The sequence below is a fragment of the Lepidochelys kempii genome, chromosome 3, assembly GCF_965140285.1.
Source record: "Lepidochelys kempii isolate rLepKem1 chromosome 3, rLepKem1.hap1, whole genome shotgun sequence".
NCBI lineage: Eukaryota > Metazoa > Chordata > Testudines > Cheloniidae > Lepidochelys > Lepidochelys kempii.
This window is the reverse complement of record NC_136382.1, coordinates 32,761,105-32,786,033: the sequence shown is the minus strand read 5'-3', so window position 1 is coordinate 32,786,033 and position 24,929 is coordinate 32,761,105. Positions and strand designations below refer to the sequence as shown.

Genomic DNA, 24,929 nt, shown 5'->3' with positions numbered 1-24,929 from the left:
AAGGCCTAAGAGGAATAGGAGAGTGCACATCTCTCAGAAAGGCTGCATATAGACTTAGGTAGACATTCCATTGAAGTCAATGGGACTACTCATGCTTAAAGCTAGACATGTGCTAAAGTAGCTTGTTATCCTGGCCCCAGTAATCCAATAAGTCTTGTCTGTCTCTAGATGTACAGTATACAAAAAAATTAAGTATTTAAGAAAGAAGGGGATGCAGTTTGATAAATCAACAAATGTACAAATTTATGCATAAAGGCAAGTTAAACTTGTTTGTCTTGGCAGTTCATTAAATTATCATTATGAGATTTTTTTCTTCTGCAAGTACTACATTAAATGTGAGTTTCTGCCCTCCTATACAGTGTATGAGAACAGAATTTGGCTCCACCATTTTCCTTATTAATGTTCATAATGCTCTCTTTATCTGGAATTCTTTATCTGCTTGTTTCTAAATAGTATAATAAAAGGAGAGCATTCTAAATGGTGCATTGAAAGGTTAAATAGCATGAGTCAGTTGGCATCATTCCATCTCTCACTCTAAATTGGCAGCAGCTTCATTTTTTTTCCTAACAAAAAAATTAAATATATGTATCTGCCTACAACAAAAACAATTCATAATGACAATCAACTCCACCCTCCACATTCAACTCCGGTGGATAACATTCAACATGCATAGTTGTAGTGAGCAAACCACTCTGACACCTTACTGCTTCGTTATTATTTTATTTAACTGTGTCTGGGTTTTGCTTTATTTTGCACTGACATTTTAAAAATTATGGCAATACCATAATATGGTTACAAAGGGTTTTTTTTCCTAAAATAATGAAATGTAAAAATTAAAGCTCCTATAGCAACATTACCTTGGACTATATTTCCTGTTTTGATTTTAACTGTGAGGGAGGTATATAATTATTGCTGTGGGAAAAGTTAGTAAAGAGTTACTGTATACCTTTATTCTCAAAAATAGTTTAAGAGCACACCCAATGAAATTAAGTAAGGAAATATAAAACAGTATTTTTTTTACACAATATGTAATTAATCTGTGGCACCCACTGCCACAAGATAGAGGCTCAGAGCTTAGCAAGATTGAAAGAAAAGAGTTAGACATGTATAGGAATAATAAGAACATAATTACATTATACATGATATACAGTTATAAGGGATATAAATCCCTATTCTCCAGGGCTTAATAATTAGTCTTAATAAGATAAACACTAACAATGAGATTTGGGAGAAATTTCTCCCCTGGCTCCGTTATTATGTGATTAACCATTATAAGGTTAATTGCACCTTTCTTTGAAACATCTGATATTAACGATCGTTTGAGAGAGGATACTGAATTAGATGAACCATTGATCTATTTTCCCATTAGGCACAATTTCTCTTTTAAATATTTTATTCAACCATATTTCTATAGTAGGTATTTGGTTTTGCATCCATAATGCTGAAATACTTTGAGACCTGGATTCTGCAACTGATAGCATGCTGATGGACTCCTGTGCCTATGTGGAGCTCCATTCTGCAGCAGGCCTCCCATAAACTATTTGGGTCTGCCTGGCTGCAGTCAGAACAGATTCCTGTTTAGAATCCTGCTATCTTCATGTCATTTAATTTCAGTAAATCAGGACACTTCCTTAACACCACAGTAACGGGAATTTGAGTCCTGTATACAGAGGCAGATTACAATTTTGTGGGGCCCAGGACTAGAGCAAATGGGAGCCCCTCCCCACCCCTTCTGCCTGCAGTCCCCTGGTGCCCACCCCAGTGCTTCTGCCAGGGAGCAGGGTCAGAGTGTGGGGGCTTACCCCACTCCCCGGCAGGCGCACTGGGTGGGAGGAGTGGGGCAACTTCCCACACCCCGACCCCGCTCCCTGGCAGGAGCGCCGGGCAGAGCAGAGCAAACCCCCATGCCCCGACCTGCCTCTTCCCCGCCCCCGCCCCCCAGCAGGAGTGCCAGGCAGAACAGGTCAGGGCGTGGGGGCATCACAATTGGCCAGGGCCCTTGGGCACAGGCCCTGTTGGCCCAGTGGCTAATCTGCCGCTGCCTACATAATATATCAATTTTCTAACACCAGATCAGAAACTTTTCAGTTGGAAAAAGTATGAAGTATGTTTTCTGATACTATGGCATGTTATCCAACATTTTGCTGCAAATGTTGTGTCTAATTTATTTTGTAAAACTCATGGGAAAATAATCAAATCCTAATTTTTCTTTGCTAATTTCTGCACAGTATTTGTAGCAGCTAGTGCTGTATCCTTCCAATCTTCTGAGAGATTTGTTCATTCATTTCCTTTTTCTGGACTAGCTTCATGTTGTCAGTATCGCTCTGTAGTTCTGCAGAAAAATGTACATATCTATTTGTTACAACTAATTATCTTGTAATTGTCTGATGGAGCTAAATCTAATTTAAACATTTTCTAATCCTTAAGGCAGTGGTGGGCAACCTGCTGCCCGCGGGCCATAAGCGGCCCATCAGGGTAATCTGCTGGTTAGTATTGGGCTGAGCTAGTTTGTGTGGGTACCACTGCCCTCTATTGAATGGAATCAGCACGACTTGATTGTGTTTTAGCCCCTATACTGCTAGCAGCTATTCAAGATTCTTTTTTGTTGCTGTAGAAAAAGGAGGTTCATAGTTCTGTCCCCACTGTTACTATGAAGTTTCAAATGTCATGATATGGTGCAGTGACAACTGACATCCTAGATGGCCAACAGATTTTTTTACAATCTAAGAGGATTTGAATGTAAGTATTTATCTTATCCTGGAAATGTCAAGTCTGTTTGATAACAGCGTACGTAGCTATTCTGCCTTGAAAACTACTTTCACAAATTCAAGATTTTCAAAATTGATAAGTGAGTGCCTGAAAAATAACTATGGTAATATTAATAATTAGGAAAGTTAACATTCATGGTTCCAATAGGATTCTTTGTATCTTATGACCTAAGAAGCAGTTTACATCTGTTTTTGGTCTCCTGTTTGGTATGTTCAAATCCTCTAGGTTTATTTAAAATAAATTTACACAGACAAGAAAAGTGTCAGCAATGTAAATTCCATTGATTATGGGGATGATGGAAGACCTCTTTGCCTAGCAGATGGAATATGACTTGATCTGAGGAAGAGATACATCTTTTTCTCCAATTTATCTGAAGATAGTTTTTGAGGCTAGATAAAAAGGCGCCTTGAATTATATTTGACATATTGGTGTTAGGGGGCTTATTCCTTCACCCACTTACTTCCCTGGTCCTTCTCACATGAACAGAGAGCAACAATACCCGAAGTCCAAAGGTGCAAACAATTCGATGTTTATTGGGGTGAACTTCCAGCAAGCATGATTCCAGTTTCCTTCCTTAGTATCCTCCTTCCCAGCTCTGACACCACAGAGCCTTACACCTGTGTCCCTGTTCCGATTCCTGCCCTTAGCCAAGCATGATTCCAACTTCCTTACTCCCATTCCCTGTTCCCATTTCCCCCTTTAGCAAAACATGATTCCAATTTTCTTACCCCCATTCCCTGTTCCCATCTCACACACCCACATGCCCACCCCCACCCACACCCCGTCACTTCCTCATTGACTACAGATTATATAGTAAAACTTGAGTTCTGCTTAGCTATACCTTAACCAATCATTTTCCTGAAATTTAACTAACCAATCCTAACATATTGTAACATGATTATGTAACCAATTATATCCCACCACCTCAATTAGTTTACACCCAGCAAAATTAATTATACAGCAGACAGGAACAATCACAGAACCAGACAGAGATTATACAGACAAACAACAGCAAAGTGGGAACTATAATGACAAAACAATACAGAAGTGAGGATTTCACATCCCAGCTATTGATAAGTGAGTTCTTGCCAGACAGGATGCTATCAAACTAAGTTTCCTTTTACATTTTCTAGGCACTTCCCTTTCTCTGGAGGTGATAGGAATACAATCCTGTCCTGATAGTGCCTAACAGCCCAATAGCACCTTATTTCAGTGTGACTAGTTTGGAATGTGAGGATGTGACCGTTCGCTTCCCAGCTTATGGCTGCCTCTGCTGCTTAGCCAAAGGCCTGAGCCTAAGAACAGGGCCTCAGACTGTCACAGTAAGAGAAGGCCCTTACACCAGCAGACAGTGATTTTGATTCTTTCTTTTATACCTCTATCACTAGCCAAGTGATAAGAATACACCTAAATTCTTAGAGTACAGGCCTTTGCAGACAGGCCTGAATATCTATATCCTAACAATTGGTACTCCCATTATGGAGTAAATTAGAAATTTTCCTACCTCACATTTGGCTTCACAGCCTCACTATATTGACCAAAATGCACTCAAGATCGGAATCTTTTGGCCAGCAGTGTTGGGACTTCACCTGCACTTGCACCCTGAGTGCCCCCATTCTCCCTACCTGAGGACATAAATGGCACAGCAGGGTCAGTCGCCCCTTAATTTCTTTGACGATAGAGTCCAGGTATTACAGGATGCTATAACAGCAGGGAAAGATTAAAAAAAAAAATCATTCTTAGTGCCTGTCAAGGTTCCTCCCCCACTCTGAACTCTAGGGTACAGATGTGGGGACCTGCATGAAAAACCTCCTAAGCTTATCTTTACCAGCTTAGGTCAAAACTTCCCCAAGGTACAAAATATTCCACCCTTTGTCCTTGGATTGGCCGCTACCACCACCAAACAAATACTGGTTACTGGGGAAGAGCTGTTTGGAAGCGTCTTTCCCCCCAAAATACTTCTCAAAACCTTGCACCCCACTTCCTGGACAAGGTTTGGTAAAAAGCCTCACCAATTTGCCTAGGTGACTACAGACCCAGACCCTTGGATCTTAAGAACAATGAACAATTCTCCCAACACTTGCACCCCCCCTTTCCTGGGAAATGTTGGATAAAAAGCCTCACCAGTTTGCATAGGTGACCACAGACCCAAACCCTTGGATCTCAGAACAATGAAAAAGCATTCAGTGTTTTACAAGAAGACTTTTAATAGAAATAGGAGTAAATAGAAATAAAGAAATCCCCCCTGTAAAATCAGGATGGTAGATATCTTACAGGGTAATTAGGTTCAAAACATAGAGAACCCCTCTAGGCAAAACCTTAAGTTACAAAAAAGATACACAGACAGAAATAGTTATTCTATTCAGCACAATTCTTTTCTCAGCCATTTAAAGAAATCATAATCTAACGCATACCTAGCTAGATTACTTACTAAAAGTTCTAAGACTCCATTCCTGGTCTATCCCCGGCAAAGACAGCATACAGACAGACAGAGACCCTTTGTTTCTCTCCCTCCTCCCAGCTTTTGAAAGTAGCTTGTCTCCTCATTGGTTATTTTGGTCAGGTGCCAGCAAGGTTACCTTTAGCTTCTTAACCCTTTACAGGTGAGAGGAGTTTTCCCCTGGCCAGCAGGGATTTCAAAGGGGTTTACCCTTCCCTTTATATTTATGACAGTGCCAGGCAGGGAATAGAATTCTTAAGGGCAGTTCTAGGCTTGTCAACAGCAAGAGCAAACCTGTATCAAGACAGATTCAACATCATGGTAGATCTCAGTCAATCAATTACAAAATGATCCTCAAATATCTGTAAGAATGTGTCTGAGACTTCTCAGTCACTTAGCCTCTTTCATGTTCATCACACAGCATCTTCACCTTCAGGGCATAAAAGAATTGTTGAAATTAATCTACCTTCCAAACAGGCACCACACTGATATGAAAGTTCAGGTTCCTCGAGAAATTCGTCCCACTAATTGACCCTCCAAAATTAAAGACCTGGGCTCTTCTCAGGTATCTGAAGCTTAACTTAAAAATCAGACACCATGTGAATTTAGATAGTAATATTTAGAAAATAATGCCTAATACTTCTCTACCCCGATATAACACGATCCGATATAACACGAATTCGGATATAATGTGGTAAAGCAGCACTCTGGGGGGACGGGGCTGCGCACTCCGGTGGATCAAAGCAAGTTCAATATAACACGGTAAGATTTTTTGGCTCCCGAGGACAGTGTTATATCGGGGTAGAGGTGTAATTGGGAATCCGAAGTTGGAGGCTTGCAGAGGAGTATCTCTTCTTCCAAAATAAGTCCAAACATTTTGATTCTTTTTCCTTGGCTGTCATCTTAGATCCTTGATGCCTAGATATCTCCCAGGCACCTCTCAGAACTAAAAAAACTAGAGACCAGATATGTATAGAAATATGCAAATTCAGATGAAGGCACCTGCTACCACCTGTCAGCTGTTTTAGGTGTAGGTGGAATAGAAGCTGGTGTCTGTCATAGATGGAGCCTGTGCAACAAAAGTCCTTTGTTGATTGGCATAGACAATCACTCTGGCACTGAGGAGAATGTTTAATAGTTTTGGGGATTTCTCCTGCACTACCTCGACCAGTACCTCTAGCACGTCTACCATACAACAGAGTTGATACTGGAATGCTTTGTAGTCATCAGGATGGGATTGTGAGGCAGGGACTCCAGCCTCAACTGAGGAAGATAAGGAGATAGCTACTGCAATAAGCATTGCTGCCCTTGTGTTTTTTGTGATGTACCTGTTCCTGATGCAACTCAGTGTGTATCATCTGGAATGGTGGTTGTTGCACCCTAAGAGATCTTACGGGGGAAGGAGAACTAACCCTGGAGGAGGCATTTGAGGTTAGCTTCCTTGCAGGTTGGAAACCCATAGGGCCAAGAGTGAGTGCCCTAAGGAAAGGTAGCAGGGAACCGTGGGGGTGGATATCAGACAGTGCCCTTCTCTAGATCCCTTATGTCCATGAGGGTAGTAATAGGACTTGGACTCCCTGTCTGAAACATACTTTGCTCCAAGGCTGAGAGAGAGAAGGACTATTCCTTCTCAGGGGGCAGAGCCGATTTAAGAGGGGTCCTGGGATGCACCACAGGGAGTTAATGCCATAGAAGTACTCAGTACTACAGCTGAGGAAGTGCCCAGTAGTGGTGGCTCATGCAGAACTGATACCATGAGAGGTTTCAGAATAGCAGCTGTGTTAGTATGTATCCGCAGAAAGAACGAGGAGTACTTGTGGCACCTTAGAGACTAACAAATTTATTTGAGCATAAGCTTTCGTGGGCTAAAACCCACTTCATTGGATGCATGCAGTGGAAAATACAGTAGGAAGATATATACACACACACAGAGAACATGAAACAGTGGGTGTTATCATACACACTATAACGAGAGTGATCAGTTAAGGTGAGCTATTACCAGCAGGAAAGAAAAAAAACCTTTTGTACTGATAATCAAGATGGGCCATTTCCAGCAGTTGGCAAGAACATGTGAGGAACAGTAGGGGGGGGGGAATAAACATGGGGAAATAGTTTTACTTTGTGTAATGACCCATCCACTCCCAGTCTTTATTCAAGCCTAATTTAATGGTGTCCAGTTTGCAAATTAATTCCAATTCAGCAGTCTCTCGTTGATACCATGAGGTTAAATCAGGGCTGAGAAGTTTGGCACAGTAAGTGTCAGGATCCTGACAAGGGCATTCTGGGCCAAGGGTCAGAGCAGGGGCAAACCTGAAGCAAGGAGTAGCAGAGGAATTCATAGTCAGGTCCAGGCCAGGGTCAATACCGAGGATCAGGGTCCGAGTCAGGAAGTGAAGTCCAAATAAAGCCAAGATCAAACCAAGAATTCAAGAGCAAGGAGCAGGAATGATCATGGCAGCTATAGAAGATCCACACTATTGCCTGGACACTTCTTGGAATGCCCCTTAAATTTATATAGGGCAGTTTGCCAATCAGAAGCCGTGGGGCTGCTGTCTGTCAAACTCTTGAAGTTGAAGCAGAATTTCCCATGGTCTGTGTCGCCAGAGAGTCATGGGAAGTGGAATGCAACTTGGTTACAGCTGCCACTGAGTGGCAGCCTGGAGATGTTAGCTGTCTGGTAGCTCTACAGGCCTCACTACTAGACCCATAGGCCTTACAATAAGCAGTGTATTGGAGACCCTCAGCACTGGTGTACTAGAGGGTGCTGAGTATATCAGCACTGGTACCGCTGATGCCTGTACCAACAGTCCCAGAGATGGTCCTGCAGAGTCAGCACTGGAGGCAACCTGCTCCTTAGATGGCACCACAACTCAGGGACTGGACTCCTTCACAGTCCTATTCCAGACGTTGATCTACCCTTCAAGAAGGCAGAATGGAGAGACATCTGCATCTTCTTACTAGGTTCCTGAGAAGGCAACCTTTGTCTATGCTCTTTAGAAGATGGGTGCTGTTTCCTACTTCTCGGCAGATAATGAAGAGGATTTGTTAGAAGTCACAACCAAGGAGGACGTTTTAGAAGCAGGGCCCTGGGAGCTGGCAGTCAAGTCAGAGCTCACCAGAGCACTTTTAGATGTAGATTGCTCAGATCCAGGATGATCAGGTTTACCCAATCAGAAGTATATCTCATTGATATGTTCAGCAGAAAAACTTCAGGCAAACCTCTCTCACCATCTGAATTTGTTTGGAAAATGAAGCACAGATGGAGCACTTTTCCAGAATATGCCTCTACCCAAGTAAAACAGGCATCTCGAGTAGCGATCGTTAAGAGGCATAGCTGCCTTACAAAAGGGCAATATTTAAAACACAGAGATTTGGACTCACTGGATGGGCTAGAATCCAGTACTAGGTACTAACAATGTTTTTAAACTAACAAAAACTAATCCTCACGCTACACCTGTACTATTGTGAGGGGTTATACCATCCGTGCATGGGAAAAGCAAGGGTTAAAGAACAGTTCTTGGCCCAAGAGGCCATGCTCCCTAACCCCTGCCGGGTATGCTTCCAGTGGAGGGAGCATTTACAAGGGAGCAGCTCAGCTCTGTCTGGGCTGACTGAGGAGATGAGCGGTTGTGTGCCACAGCCTCTCGCCAGGAAGCCACCAGGACTCTAAACCGCTGGGGGTCAAGCCTCTTAGCTGCACACCAGGGATCCAGCCGAATGCAGGAGCCAGGTGGGATGGCTTGCTGTTGTCAGCTGTGGAGCTGCTGGAAACAAAGCAGAAAGGACACAAGAGAGACCCCACATCCAACCCTAGAGATGATGCCAGAGCAACTGGGACTAGGGTAGGAAGTGACCCATGGAACACGCTTGGGCCTGGGACAACCAGACAACCCCTGACAACTAAATACTAAAAGTATATACAATTAGATGGATTGAGTCGCAAAAGGCACAAGAGAAAGTGAATATTGCTAGCAGTTCCATCTCGCAGTGTTAAGAAGGGTGTTAAGAAGGAACTAAAGGATGGTCACCCCCGTTCTGCCTTTTATGGCCTAGGGTGGGAAGCATGAGGATAGAAAGGTCGCAGGCATGGTCCCAATATATACCAATGGCCAAAAAATTCTTGTCAGGAACCAGGACGTAGGTGATCTGGCCTAATGGTCAGAGTGAAAGTCGGAGTCAGCACTTGAGCCAAAGATCAGAGTCAGGAGTCTGAGCCAATGGGTAGGAGCAAGCTGTAGTGGCAGAAACCAGAGACAAGGCAAGGATCAGGCACAGAGCAGGACCAAAACAGAAACTAGCAACAGGAGCAAAACGGGAATAGGGTTGCATGCAGATTGCAGGAGGCAGGCAAAGAGCGGGTTCCAATGTAGCAGAAACAGGGAGTCTGCACTGTTGCTCAGACAAGCCACCTGGGTCACTTCCTGGCTTAAGTAGTGGGTATGAGCCAATCAGATGCCCCAGACTCTGGGTCATCCCAATAGAACTTCCTGTGGGTCCCGACCTTCCAAGATAAAGACAGACAAAGCAGCCCCTCATTCCTTGGTGGCAATGAGGCAGTGTCATAAGCTTATAGTCCTACTGCCCTGGGTTCTAGATTCACAAAAACTGAGGACCTGCGCCCTCAGATCCTTACAATCCTGATCTTGAGTGTATGAGGTTCATGTGCACCAGAAGTGAAATACGGACAAGCACTCAAAAGAAGAGTAATTGGATTTCTACTACTGCCTTTTTGATTCCATCTGCTTTGAACTGGAATTTCCAATGTCAAAGAGGCCATTGACTGAAAGAGTCATATTCCTTTTTAATTTGTGTTGATCAGTGATTCAAGAAACCACACTAACTCCTGATATTCCTGCTGGGAAACATATTGTGAACTAAATATGCATGGCCTTATGTCTTCAAAATATGTTAAAAGAACTTGATTAAACTATCAACTCCAAGAAGTAAGTAACTATGTCTCTTTTGCATATAAACCGCTATTACTAAGTGACAGAGAGAACCAGTAAGAAATCTTCTCCCATGCTCTTTTGGAGATGCTTGTTTACTAGCTCATTCACAATTCAAGACCTTTGGGGCTATCTAGGCTAACGTCCAGTTCTTATTAGAGAATTCTATAGGTGATGGCCAGGGAAACCACTCATTGGGCTGACACTTGGGAAGCAAGATAATCCCTGTCCTGTATCCACTTCAGATCACATTTTCCTCCCTTATTTTTGCCTCTTTCCCTCCTATTTTGTCCTTTTTCCAACTTATTGCTCTCATTATTTCCTTTGTCCTTTTTAGGTGGTTATAGGTCATAATTAATTTCTTCTCTCCCCAGAAATTTACCCCATTCTTTGAGTTGTGGTGAATCCCACCTTCCAGCACCACTTGTTTGTATATTAGCTTTAATTCTGTTTTTGTTTTGTTATTATTACTATTATGCAATATTTAGATCACAGCAGTACCCAGAGAACCCAGTGTCCTAGACAGTGTAGGCATATATAAAGAGACGTGGTCAGTGTCCTAAGGATTTTGCTTAAGTGAACAGTAGCTAATCTACATTTAGAATTTTACACACGTTGGGCCACATCCTGAGGTTTTGACTTTTGGGGCATTTAACTGGGTAAAAATTGAAAAAGATGCACAGGATTTGATCCACAGAATGTTGTATGCATTGTAATTGTAGCATTAATAAATTACTACTCCCCCATATATAAATTCTAATGTAAGTGTAAATATTTTTTGTGTAAGAACTGAAAGGAATGGCAGAGCTATATTTTCCTTCTTGTCCTGTTAAGATCTGGAACTGCCCTAAAGAGATCAAAGGGACACAGCTCTGGTGAACAGGGTGTGGTCATAAAAGTTTGTTCAGTGTTATGGAATATTTTCCAGCAGTGGGCTTGTGCAAGCTATGTTTGGTGTTGGATTATGGTAAAAGTTTAATAAATGCTCCAGTTCTAAACAGTAACTTGGTCTGAGAGTGTAACATAGTCAGATCCTGTTATTCTTTCTACTTCTCTGATAGTGGAGTTCCCATATTTTGTATTTTTAGGCTATCTCTTGCATTATTATTCTCATTTTTTTATATTTGCCTTTATAATTTACTTAACTTTCCCACTGGACCATTAGATGATGATTGCTTTAGACTATTAATATTTTATATTAATCTCAATCTCTCTTTTAATTGTGCAGAAGTAAATATGTTACTAATACATAAAGATACAGAGGGATTCAGCTATTATATTTATGGTCAGTTACAACCATTTTATAAAATAGTCTACTTATATTACATATAATGTATTCAGTCTTTTTTCTGTCCATAGTCTGTCGGAGGGCAAATTATCAATACTTGTATAAAAAGCTGTGAAAATAAGAAAGATATATTCAGAAGGTATCAAGTATAGGTCATGTATGTGAGAAGAGATGTAAGAGGGGAAAAAGTCACTCATCTCACATTTAGTGAGATGGGAAATATTTGTCGGTTCTAATCTGAACTTTAAATATATAATAATTATTATTCATTGCATTTATACAGCTCCTTCTACCCTAGGACCTCAGAACACTTTACAAACATCGGCGAACTAAGCCTCCCAACACCAAAAAAAAAGTAAGTAAGTGAATGTACAGTAACTCCTTGCTAAACGTTGTAGTTATGTGCCTGAAAAATGTGTGTTTAAGCGAAACGATGTTAAGCAAATCCAATTTCCCCATAATAATAAATGTAAATAGGGTGGGTTAGGTTCCAGGGAAATTTTTTTCACCAGACAAAAGACTATATATACACACACACAGTATAAGTTTTAAACAAACAATTTAATACTATACACAGCAATGATGATTGTGAAGCTTCGTTGAGGTGGTGGAGTCAGAGGGTGGAAGAGGGTTGGATATTTCCCGGGAATGCCTTGCTGCTAAATGATGAACTAGCACTCAGCTGAGCCCTCAAGGATTAACACGTTGTTCATGTAGCCTCACACTCTACAAGGCAGTACGAATGGAGGGAGGGGAGATAGCATGGGCAGACAGAGACACACACCCTATGTGTGAGAGAGAAATCCGCATTGCCCCTTTAAGTATGCTGACTCCACTCTAAGTACATTGCCTTTTTAAGTAGATCAGCAAGTTGAGACAGCAGCTGCTGCCAGCAAGCTCCCTCCATCCTGAGCCCTGTCGTGTGTGTCCCCCCGCAGGCTCTATGGAGATGGAGTAAGCGGGGGACAGGAGCAGAGGGGAGGGGAACACCCTGACATTAGCCCCCCTCTTACCCTTCCACACCCCGCACAGGAGGCTCCCGGGAGCAGCTCCAAGGCAGAGGGGCAGGAGCAGCAAATGGCAGTGGGGGAGTGTTAGCCGATGGTCAAGGATGTTTGGTGAGGTGCCAGCTATGCCCGTTTATACCATCCGTGACTTTAACCGCTAGGACGCACTGTCCCTTCGCGGCGGGCAGCCCGGGCTAGGCTGACGGATGCCCCAAGGTCCTAACCACCCGTGACTTTAACTGCTAGAGCTCAGAGCTCCTTCGCAGCGGGCAGTCAATACTGACTGACAGGTGCCCCAATGGCAGCACTAAGAGCCTCTCCACACCCGTGACTTTAACTGCTAGAGCTCAGAGCTCCTTCGCAGCGGGCAGCCAGGATTGACTGACAGGTGCCCCAAGAGTTTGCCCCGTGGAGGCGGCACAACTCAACGCTAGGCTCTTAGTACTCTCACCTAATGGCCAGGCTTTAGAGCCAAAACGGCTGAGGTTCTTTAATTGTGTTGGCTGCTTTACAGTAAACCAGAGAAAACAAGTCAGGCTTATGCATAAATGGTTACCAAAATTTATTAAGCTAGATTCTAATCATGTGGTTACAAAATTGCTAGTGCCTACTTATTTAAATGTAGAGATGTTACACACACAAACAAGTTACAAAACTGAAGCCACAATCCCAAAGAAAGAAAACAAAGTATAGAGCTCTATTTCAAAATATGTGTACACTAAAGATAGGAGATCAGGTGTGGGTGCTTCTTACCCTCCTTGCATCTCTCGATTCCAGCGGTGCCAAGCCAGGATCGGTCACTCAATTCCGCGGAAAGACGAATAAGGGACAAGGCGTAGGGACCCTCTTAGCTGCAGAAGCCTTGGGAGGCTGTCACTTATCTGACCAGCAGATAGATAGTGAAAAGCACTCAAAAATCATGGTGCTGTAGGTCCCCTACTTATACCTCTGTACTCCTTTATTCTCTTTCTCCTTTCTTATGCCAAATTGAGGCTGGTCTGTCTGGGCGACGCCAGCTTTCACAAGAGTAGTTTACACTTGCAAAGGAGAGAAACAATAAGTTTCGACTACTGGACATTTCTTTTATCAGGGTAAATATTTTCCCACCTAGGATGTTGGTGTGTGTGCATCATGCTATTTAGTTGGGGCTAAGAGCCATGTCTGTCACAGGGCCTCTGCCTGCTGTGAGCTTAATCGTCGTATCTGTTCCCAGAGGCACATTGTAGCAGCACACCTGTGCTTTCACAGCTTCAAAGGCTGTGCTGGAATATATGTTAAGTGCCCTATTCCTGCTTCCTCCTGTGTTTCCAGCAATGCTGGTCTGAGTGGGGGGGGCTGTCTGTCTGACTACATTCCACCCCCTGATGCACCACACTACATCCCAGATTGCAAGGTGGCGGTGATGCCAGCACCTCTTGCCCTCCTTGGGGAAATCTAGAAATACCCAACAACCAAATTAGAGGATGAGGGTTCGCGGAATTGGGTAGGATCCCTTTTTAGCTCTAGGTATCTGATTTGTGTGGAGGAAAGAGCAGTTTGAATCAAACGCTTCATAATACATAAAGTTACACAAAAAACAATTACAATAATTAAAATGGTTAAAACAGTATTCACAACCGAATGTAAAAACGGGGAGAGGGAGAATCCCAAGTGTTGAGCTAACCATTGCATCCATGAGGTTTGTCCATTCTCAGCCACTGCATGTAGTGGTACAAATTCAATTCCCAGTCCATTGGTTGAATCTAGCAAGGTGCACATCCAGCAATTTGTAGCACCAGCAGCTGAGGCGATGGTTTGGATTGCTCCCCGAAGAGGATGTTCTGGTATTGCCAAGGTGACTGGAGCCAACAGAAGGATCATGAGGGCTTGCAGGAACATATCTCTGGTGGGTCGTGTTCTAGCTAAAAAAACTTATTTTAAAACCAAAAGCAAAAATTACACCTGCTATTATAAGTAATGGCAAATATATCAACAGTCCATAGTAGTCTCTAGTGATCAAACAGGTCTGCTGCATGGTCCATTTTGCTGACAGGTTAGCTGGCAGGTTGCTCGGAACCATGGGACCATTCCTGCAATAAATCACATGGTCAGCCGGTCTTGGATGCGATCCAAGCCTCTGTAATGGTTATTAGCCTTGTATCAGCATTTAAGGCACTCCATACACCTTTCTCTTTATAGGCGTGCAAAACGCAGGTAAAGGTTCCCAGGGCTGGATGTTTAATCACAACAGTATCTCCGGGAGCATACTTGGAACTGTGCAGTGGTGTTCTGGCAGGGGAGATAGCTTTCCCTGTAGGGAAGAATCCCCTGCTGATTGGACTTCCTGTAGGAGTCTGTCTGTTGTTTAATCTCTGCACCACTTCGTCCAGTCTGTCTCCCCATGTGCCATCAGTAGGCTTCAAGTGATTCTTTAGCAACCCATTCCAGCGCTCGACCATGCCATTAGATTGAGGTCGATATAGAAGGTGGAAGTTCCATTGGACTCCATGGTTAAGGGTCCATTCCCTTACAAGTTTATTCTTAAAATGCGAACCATTATCTGATTGGATTTCTTGAGGCATTGGGACAATTGCTGTTAAGCGGTTTAGTCCCATAACTGTGGACAACCCTGTTGCCAATCGGGTTGGATATGCAAAACCAATCCCTGAAACAATTTCTACCCCAGTCAAGATGTATTTCCACCTCTGCCTTGTAGTGGGCAGTGGTCCGACATAGTCGACCTGCCAGGTTGCCCATAGTGTTTTTCCATCTCTTAGCCTGGCAAACCTTTGTCCTTCTGCTATATGTTTTCTAGTCTCAGCACAAATAGCGCAGGCTTGCACCAGGTCTCTAGCCTGTCTGTGGGTGATAGGCCACCCCCTGATATGTGCTTGCCGCACTAACTCATCACTTCCTGTGTGTCCTAAATTATCATGTAACCATGAATATAAGCGTTCCCATTCTACTTGTGTGGTAAAGAGCTGGGCAGCTGCATCGGCTAAATTGTTTAACTGTGCAGCTGGGGTATTATTCCTCTGATGAGCTGAGACATGTCCTATAGCCAGGGGTTGTTGCAGGGCATGCTGATATAACCACTTCCAGTATTCCAGTCCCCAGACTGGTTTACCTCCTATTTCCCAGTGGTTATTTTTCCAGTTAGTGATCCACTGAGTGGCACCTGCCCATACCGCATAGGAGTCCGTATATATTGCGGTGGCTCCTGCTTCACAGGCCAGTTTAATTGCAGCTAATTCTGCAAGTTGTGCTGACCCATCAATTCCAGCAGTTAGGGGTGCTGCAGAGGTGTCTGCAGGCACTGCTGCAGCTTTTCCCTTCCATTTTCCTTTGACCAGCCTGGCACTGCCATCAGTGAACCATACTCCCTCAGGCTTAGAAGGATCAAATGGGGCAGCATCCTTAATGGGAGACTGCTGTGGAGGTAGGCGGTATTCATCAGGCATTCCTACTTTCCATAGGGATTCCTGAATCATAGTGGGGTTTTGTGCAGTGTCTGCACTCCTTACCCTGTGGTGTATGTAAAGTGCCCATCTTTGGATAGTCATCTTTTGTGCTACACCAGGTGGTAACTCTTTCCCTTCCAATATAGGTTTAATGATTGGAAGAGGAGTGTGAATTGTGATGTCCTTATCCTGAGTTAATTCCTCAGTTTCTCTCAAGGCTGTGTAAGCTGCCAGAAGCACCTTCTCATAAGGTGTGTAGTTAGCCTGTGACCCTTGCCATGACGTGGAACCAAACTGAATTGGTCGTCTGGGAGCAGTGTCACTGTCTTGCCAGAGAGCATAAGACATTCCAGTGGCTCCCACAGTTAGGTACAAATGGAATGGGGCTTCAGGATGTATGGGACCCAGAGCCTGATAGGTGTGTATCTCCCCTATCAGTTGCCTGAGGGCTTCCTCATGGGCAGGAGCCCATTCCCAGGCAGCACTTTTCTTTAACAAATTGTACAATGGTCTGGCGATAATGGCAAAGCCAGGTACATGTTTTCTCCAAAACCCCAGGGTTCCCAAAATCTGTCTCAATTGATCTTTACTTTCAGGGGAGGGTGCCTGATTTAGCTCTTGCACAGTATCATTAGGCACAGACCTCCTACCTCCCATCCATACAGTACCTAAGAATTTTATCTCTTGGGAGGGACCTTGGCATTTCTCAGCTGGTAACTCTAAATTAAGGGCTTCTAGTGCTCCTTTGATTTGATTCATAGCCTCCTGTACCTCTTCTGAGGTTTTCCCACCTATTAAGATGTCATCAATGTATTGCACAGTTTGTACATTGGGTGGCAGGATAAGGTCATCTAGGACCTTTGCCAGTGCCCCATGGCAAATAGTGGGTGAGTGTTTAAACCCTTGTGGCATTCGGGTAAAAGTGTATTGTACACCTTTCCAAGTAAAAGCAAATCTTTCCTGGTCAGCTGGTTGCAAAGGGACCATGAAGAACATGTCCTTTACATCTAATACTGCTAGCCAGGGTTTATCCCAGGTTTGTATGGTGTTTACAATATCTGTTATGCTAGGGACTGCTGCAGTTAATGGTCCAGTGTTACTGTTTAGCTTCCTATAGTCTATAGTAAGTCTCCATTTGCCATTTGGTTTCTTGATGGGCCACACAGGAGAATTAAAGCGAGAGTGGGTACGAATTAAAATTCCTCGCTGTTCCAAATCTTTGATCAGGTCAGTAACAGGGCTTATGGCCTCAGCTGGGACATTATACTGCTTTGTGTTTGTTACTGTTGAGGGCGGGAGAGCAGGCGCGCTGCTAAGTAAGTTTACAGAATAGTGGGGAGGGCTTTCCTCTTCCAGGTGGGTGGCATGAGGAACAGAACTGACTCCAAAAGCCCATCTTTCCCCATTAATCCTTCCCTTCTTTCCTCTTAAAACGTCCATGCCCAGTATGTTGGCATTGCCCAAAATCACCTCATATTTTCGGGGCTGATGGTGGGGTTGCAAGGGGATATCCAGTTTTATCTTAACTAATGGGTAAGTTATGGTACTGCCATTTACCCCTGTAACAAGTACCTGTTTTCCGCCAGTAGGTGGCGAGCCCTGAAAACTTTCTCGCTTAATCATGGACATTTGAGCCCCTGTGTTTATTAAGAAAGGAATAATGTGTTTGTCATTTACAGTTACATGTATCCGGGGGTCTTTTGCTGTTGTTTTCTCCTCTTTGGATTTAAGCTGGTTTATTAGGAGAGGAGATTGACCCCCGCAAGCTAGTTTCCCTGCTCTGGTAACTCTTGCAGTTGCTGCAGCAATGGAGTATACCGGGTGTCTGCAGGTGGGGAAAGAGGAGAGAGCTGCAGAGGTGCACCGGGAGTAGCATTAGTTGTCTCCCAGTCAGCTCTTTTAAAGGTGGTTAATAATTTTAGCCGCTCTGTGGGCAGTCCATTTATCACATCTCTGGGATAACCTAAAGCCAGACATTGTCTCCACAACTTGGCTCTAAGCTCCTTTTCCTCCTGGGTTGGCTCTCGCTTGTTTTTATGTCCTTTAGATGGTGCCCCCTTGTTTCCCTGAAGGGAACGCATCTTAGCTTTGCCTGTCAGTGCTCTGATGTCTCCGAATTCTCTAAAGTATGACACCAGAAGGTTTAGCAGTGCCCGAAAGGTACTGTTATGTGCTGCAGCTTCTGATCTAAGGGACAGTGCCATAGCCCTGTGGTTACTCGGAACTCCCTTAAGCAGGGGTCTGAGATCATCTACATCTACCTGACCCTCCCATGGGCTTTCATAGGCTAACTCTTGAGGGTTTTGGCCAAGCATGCTAATGACAGCCACAGTTAATAGAGCTGTTTTTACCTCATCTATGTTGGTCCAGTGCATTACTGTGGGTTCATCTCGGTCTGCTGGGTAAATTCCTCTTGCCCATCGACAAGCCAGAGACCAAAGTGTTTTAGGGGTGTTCCCCTCTGAGTGTTCCAGGAATATTCCTGCACCTAAGTTAAGGCGCTCAGTTTCTTGGGCTGTCAGGCGTATATGTCCACCCCCAGTGTCCCAGAGGCGGACCAGCCACTCTATTATACCTTCCTCAGGCTTTTTAGCAAAATCTCCCTGGATTGTTTTTAACTCCATGGGAGTATATTGGCGGGTGGTAATTTTGGTAAAGTGTGTTGGAGCTTTACTCTCTTTTCCCTTTTTACCTCCCTTCTTTGTTTTTGAAGAGGTGGATGGATAATTGTCATCCCCTTCTTCATCCAGCTCTGCCCCACTCAAATTTTCCTCATGTTCTTCTGATTTGTGATGTGTGATAGCTGGTCTTAATTTTACAGAGGGACCTTCCTCCTCAGAGGAGGGGGACTCATTTGCTGAATCCCAAATGTCTCCATCCCATTCCTCAGGGTCTAGCCAGAGAGCAGTCTCAACTTTAGCCCGGTTGATACTGCGTGTTTTAGTCTCCAGCTTTTCCCTTCGTTCTATCCCTTCTTTCTCAATTAAGGGAAGTAATCTTTTCTGAAGATGTTCCATATCCCTATTCAGTATTCTTACTCTGGTATCTAAATTCTGGCATTCCTTGCGCAGTGTGTCCCTTTCCTGTTGTAGCCTATTAAATTCTATTGCCAGACCATGATAATCCTTACAGGCAGCTTGCCAAACGTTAGTAAGCAGCCATATACAAGCACCTTTTCCTTTCCCTTTCTTCATCTTGCAGGCAGTTCTCCAGTTACAGAAATGCTGCCAGATCTCTGCTGGTTTTCCCCAATATTTCTCCAGCAGTTCTTTGCTCCACAGAGGATTTCCCCATCCCTCTTGGGTCAAACTTTTCTCTAGCTCAGGGAATTCTGTGGTGTTTATCATGACTGGTTTCATTGTGTTACTGTAGTGCAGCCTATATCACAATCCTGTTCGTGACGCCAATTTCTGTTAGCCGACGGCCAAGGATGTTTGGTGAGGTGCCAGCTATGCCCGTTTATACCATCCGTGACTTTAACCGCTAGGACGCACTGTCCCTTCGCGGCAGGCAGCCCGGGCTAGGCTGACGGATGCCCCAAGGTCCTAACCACCCGTGACTTTAACTGCTAGAGCTCAGAGCTCCTTCGCAGCGGGCAGTCAATACTGACTGACAGGTGCCCCAATGGCAGCACTAAGAGCCTCTCCACACCCGTGACTTTAACTGCTAGAGCTCAGAGCTCCTTCGCAGCGGGCAGCCAGGATTGACTGACAGGTGCCCCAAGAGTTTGCCCCGTGGAGGCGGCACAACTCAACGCTAGGCTCTTAGTACTCTCACCTAATGGCCAGGCTTTAGAGCCAAAACGGCTGAGGTTCTTTAATTGTGTTGGCTGCTTTACAGTAAACCAGAGAAAACAAGTCAGGCTTATGCATAAATGGTTACCAAAATTTATTAAGCTAGATTCTAATCATGTGGTTACAAAATTGCTAGTGCCTACTTATTTAAATGTAGAGATGTTACACACACAAACAAGTTACAAAACTGAAGCCACAATCCCAAAGAAAGAAAACAAAGTATAGAGCTCTATTTCAAAATATGTGTACACTAAAGATAGGAGATCAGGTGTGGGTGCTTCTTACCCTCCTTGCATCTCTCGATTCCAGCGGTGCCAAGCCAGGATCGGTCACTCAATTCCGCGGAAAGACGAATAAGGGACAAGGCGTAGGGACCCTCTTAGCTGCAGAAGCCTTGGGAGGCTGTCACTTATCTGACCAGCAGATAGATAGTGAAAAGCACTCAAAAATCATGGTGCTGTAGGTCCCCTACTTATACCTCTGTACTCCTTTATTCTCTTTCTCCTTTCTTATGCCAAATTGAGGCTGGTCTGTCTGGGCGACGCCAGCTTTCACAAGAGTAGTTTACACTTGCAAAGGAGAGAAACAATAAGTTTCGACTACTGGACATTTCTTTTATCAGGGTAAATATTTTCCCACCTAGGATGTTGGTGTGTGTGCATCATGCTATTTAGTTGGGGCTAAGAGCCATGTCTGTCACAGGGCCTCTGCCTGCTGTGAACTTAATCGTCGTATCTGTTCCCAGAGGCACATTGTAGCAGCACACCTGTGCTTTCACAGCATCAAAGGCTGTGCTGGAATATATGTTAAGTGCCCTATTCCTGCTTCCTCCTGTGTTTCCAGCAATGCTGGTCTGAGGGGGTGGGGGCTGGCTGTCTGGCTACAGGGAGGGACAGCTGAACTGCTGACAATTGATAGCCTGCTGGGTGGCTGCCGCACAGAAAACTTAGGGGAGCAGGTAGCTGATAAGGGAGACTGCCGGTCCACCCTGGTTCTAAGTCCCCACCAGCTCCCTCCAATGGCTGCTCTTTCTGCAACCAGTGGACAAAGCAGGCGGCTGCCAAACAATGTTATAAGGGAGCATTGCACAACTTTAAACAAGCATGTTCTCTAATTGATCAATGAAACAACTTTAACCAGGACGACTTTAAGTGAGGAGTTACAGTACTGTTTAGGCTGGCACTGTTTGCATGAAATAGCCCCATTGGCAGGTGTTGATTCCTAGTGAAATAGTTAAGTGATTTATGTTTATTTGCCAAGGCAGTTGGCTCATTACCCTACCTAGGATTAAAGAAGAGGGGAGTGACACTCTGGGGCTAGGAGTGATTGAGGTGTGCATTAAGAGTGACTAAATTGAGAGGTAGGAAATGTATAAATACTGCGTAGAATTTCTGAGCTGACCTTTACCTTACCTCTACTGTTTTATTTAATTGTAATTCATTTTATTGTTAATAAAGTAAAAGATCAAGAAGGAGTGAGTTATATTGATTGGACTATGCTGTAGAGCAGGGTGGGATAGGCACCTGCTCAAAGTAATATTGTCTCTGTTTTAAAGATTAGGAAACTGAAGCACAGAAAGCGTTACGTAGCAAGTGAGTGCTAGGGCTGGGAATAGGAACCTGAATAATATGTGAATCCCTAATCATGAGACTACACTTCTTCTTTCTAGATTTTTATCTTGAGATTTCTTGAGTTAAAAGTACATATTCGAATTGTGTTGTTAACTTTGCATGGAGTAGCACAACAGAGCTTCCAGCATGCTCTCACAAAGCTATTTCTACATTTTAACCTTTTAAATTATCCTTATTATTGTGTTTTCCTCTTTCGTTGCCAATGCCCTGCAGTTGTCCCCTGGACTGATTAAAACATTATTCCATTATAAGCATGATTCATAGGGTTTTAAATAATAATTCATAGCTACCTCACCATCACCAGCAGCAGCAGCAGCAGCAGCAATAATTAATGCCACAATTTAACCACTCCAGTGTGAGGAAGAGGAGAAGGCCACTATGAAATTACAAAGCTTAGTCAATGGATTAGTTCCATTAAGAGTTTCCTTTTAAAAAGCAGCCAGATACCTTTACTAGAGACTATTCTAATACTGGATTCTAATATTTTCCCCTACACAACACACATACACAAGCTCTTTCCAACTCTCAAAATGAATCATAAAAACATGTTTGCAAGTTTAAAAGCGATAAGTGAAAAAGCCAATAAATAAAATAGATTTCAGAGAGAAAGGGAGATATAGCACCCTCACTGTGAGTGCTACTTGAAGGACAATTGTAGCCAGTTGAGAAGAGTATCCCAAGAAGGCCAGCCAGTTTTGTTTGTTATTTTTGGAGAGATGGAAAAAGTCACATACTGGAGCAGTGCTAGTGTATGTCTTTCTGAGCAGCTGCTTCTTTCTGGTTTATTTCATGGCCCTAATGTTAAGTTACACTTACTTCCATGGAAATATAGTCTTGGGGTTCAGGGAAGGCACTCAGTCAGAACTACTGGGTTCTGTTCATAGCTTTGCTTCCTATTCATGGTGTGACCTTGAACAAGTCAGTCTCTAAAATGAATACAACTTCCTTACCTACTTTAAAGGTATTACAAAGCTTAGGGCTTGTTCCTGCTCTCATTGAAGTCAGTTGGAGACTTCAATAGGAGCATGAATGACCATTTAGATCAGGGATCTCAAACTCAAATTACCAGGAGGGCCGCATGAAGACTAATACATTGGCCTGAGGGCCACATCACTGACACTGCCCCGCCGCGCTGCCTCTGGCCGTGCCCCCACACCACCCCTTCCATGAAGCCCCGCCCATGCCCTGCCTTTTCCCACCCCTTTCCTGCCCCCATTCCAACCTCTTCCCCAAATCCCCGCTCCTGCCCTGCCTCTTCTCCGCCTCCTCCCCTGAGCACGTGGCTTCCCCTCCTCCCCCCTCCCTCCTGGAAACTGCTAAGTGCCGCCAAACAGCTGTTTGGCAGCGGGAAGCGCCTGGAGGTAGGTAGAGGAGCGGGGACAAGGCGCTCAGGGGGATGGTGGGGGAGGGGAGCTTGGCGGCCATAGGAAATAACGGGGGGAGGGGCATGGGGAGCTTGGTGGGATGCAGCAAATAGCTCCGCTGGCTGCATGTTTGAGACCCCTGATTTAGATAGTTAATATTTATAAAGTGCTTGGAGATTCTTAGGTGACAGATATTATCATTTATTATTTGTATTTTTGTAGCACCTAGGGGCATTAGTCATGGAACACAGGTTGGACCTGATTCTGCTGTACAAACACAAAGCAAAAAGATGGTCCCTGCCCCCAGGGGCATACAATCTAAGTATAAAACAAGAGACAACAGATGGGGGAGTACAAGTAAACAATGAGACAGTATTGGTCAGCATGCCAGGCAGCATCTCTGCACATAAGCAGCCTAACTATTGTCAAGCTTTTGTAGGCAACATGGCAAAGAAGAGCTTTGAGGAGCTATTTGGAGGAGTATAATGAGGTAGCTTTGTGGATGTTTACAAGGAGCCGCTACTGAACATGTGGGCAGCATGGGAGAAAGCATGAAAGTGTCTGAAAATTTAATGAGTGGGTGGTAGAGTCCGGCATCGTGAGCCAATCAGCTCGATAGTGAATGAGAGATGATCGGTAGGATGGGAATTGGGTATGAAGGGCCATGAAAGGGAAGGCAAGCAGTTTGTGTTTGATGCAATAGAGCAGGGGGATTCAGTGGAGGGATTCAAAGAGAGGGGTAACGTGGAAAGCAACAGGTTGGGAAAATTATCTTAGCAGAAGAAGTATTCAGAATGGATGTGAGTGAGACAAGATGGCATTTGTCAAGGCCAGAAGGAAGAATGTTGCAGTAATCCAACCAGGAGATGATTAAAGCTTGAATGGGTTTTAGCTGTGTGGATGGATAGGAAAGGCCATATCTTAGAGGTGTTATGCAAGTGTTATATAACTGCAATTAATATTATAATATGACCAGCAGGCACCATAATTCACTTTTAAACATTTGTGTGTTTGTAGGATTAGAACCTAACTTTTTGATTTTAATGGGATTATTCAAACATAAAGTTAAGCACATTGTTAGTGTGTATACTCCTCTTGGGGGGTGAGGGGGGAGGCTTAATGCGAACTATAATATATGCTGTCACTGAGAGGAGAAAATACTTCTTAGAAGGGTACAATTATTATAAAATACATTATTAAGGGTGAAGATGTTAAATGCTTGAATCATCAAAAATATCCAGAGGATATCAATGGAATAATAGAGACAAGCAGAGAGTATTAAATACTGATCATTCAAGCATTCTTAGACATCAGCTTTTTCAAATTAATTGTCTTAATATAATTATGTCCTCCAGTGGTATTAAACAAGTTAGCTAATGTTGAAAAATAACTTAGGTGCCATACTTCACAGTAATTTTTCACACTGTAATTTGTTTCTGTTACCAGTAATTTCTATTAAAACCATTTCTAGTCATGTAGCTAATTTGTAGTTCTAGTTACTTAGAACTTTCTTTAATAATATTTAAATCTTGATTGTGGTCCCATCAAAATAAATAGGAGAATTACCATTGGCTTCAATAGAAGCAGGATTGAAACCTTCCTATGAAGCATTCACATTTTCTGGGGACTTGCTGAGTAGGATACAGATAAGAGACCCTAAAAATGAACAGAATGAAAATGCAAGGGCTGTCAAGCGATTAAAAAAATTAATCGTGAGATTAAAAAAATTAATAGTGCGATTAATCGCCCTGTTAATAATAGAATACCATTTATTTAAATATTTTGGATTCTTTCTACATTTTCAAATATATTGATTTCAATTACAACACAGAACACAAAGTATACAGTACTCATTTTATATTTATTTTTGATTACAAGTATTTGCACAGTAAAAAAACCAGAAGAAATAGTATTTTTCAATTCACCTAATACCAGTACTGTAGTACAGTCTCTTCATCATGAAAGTTGAACTTACAAATGTAGAATTATGTACAAAAAACTGCATTCAAAAATAAAACAATGTAAAATTTTAGAGCCTGCCAGTCCACTCAATCCTTCTTCTTGTTCAGGCAATCACTCGGATAAACAAGTTTAGTTACATTTGCAGGAGATAATGCTGCCCGCTTCTTGTTTACATCACCAGAAAGTGAGAACAGGCATTTGTTTACATCCCCAGAAAGTGAGAACCACCATTCCAGGGGACATGCATCCATTCTGATGACGGATTCTGCTCGATAACAATCCAAAGTG

General features: G+C 43.4%; 1 long non-coding RNA gene across 2 annotated transcripts in view; it reads left to right on the top strand.

The window, feature by feature from the left end:
• The window catches only part of LOC140908602 (uncharacterized), a 139,846-nt gene that overhangs the window by 17,683 nt on the left and 97,234 nt on the right, over positions 1-24,929 (top strand). For both annotated transcript variants that reach the window (XR_012157928.1, XR_012157927.1), the window contains exon 2: positions 11,727-11,798. This is a non-coding gene — a long non-coding RNA (uncharacterized LOC140908602). The remainder of the gene's footprint in view (positions 1-11,726; positions 11,799-24,929) is intronic.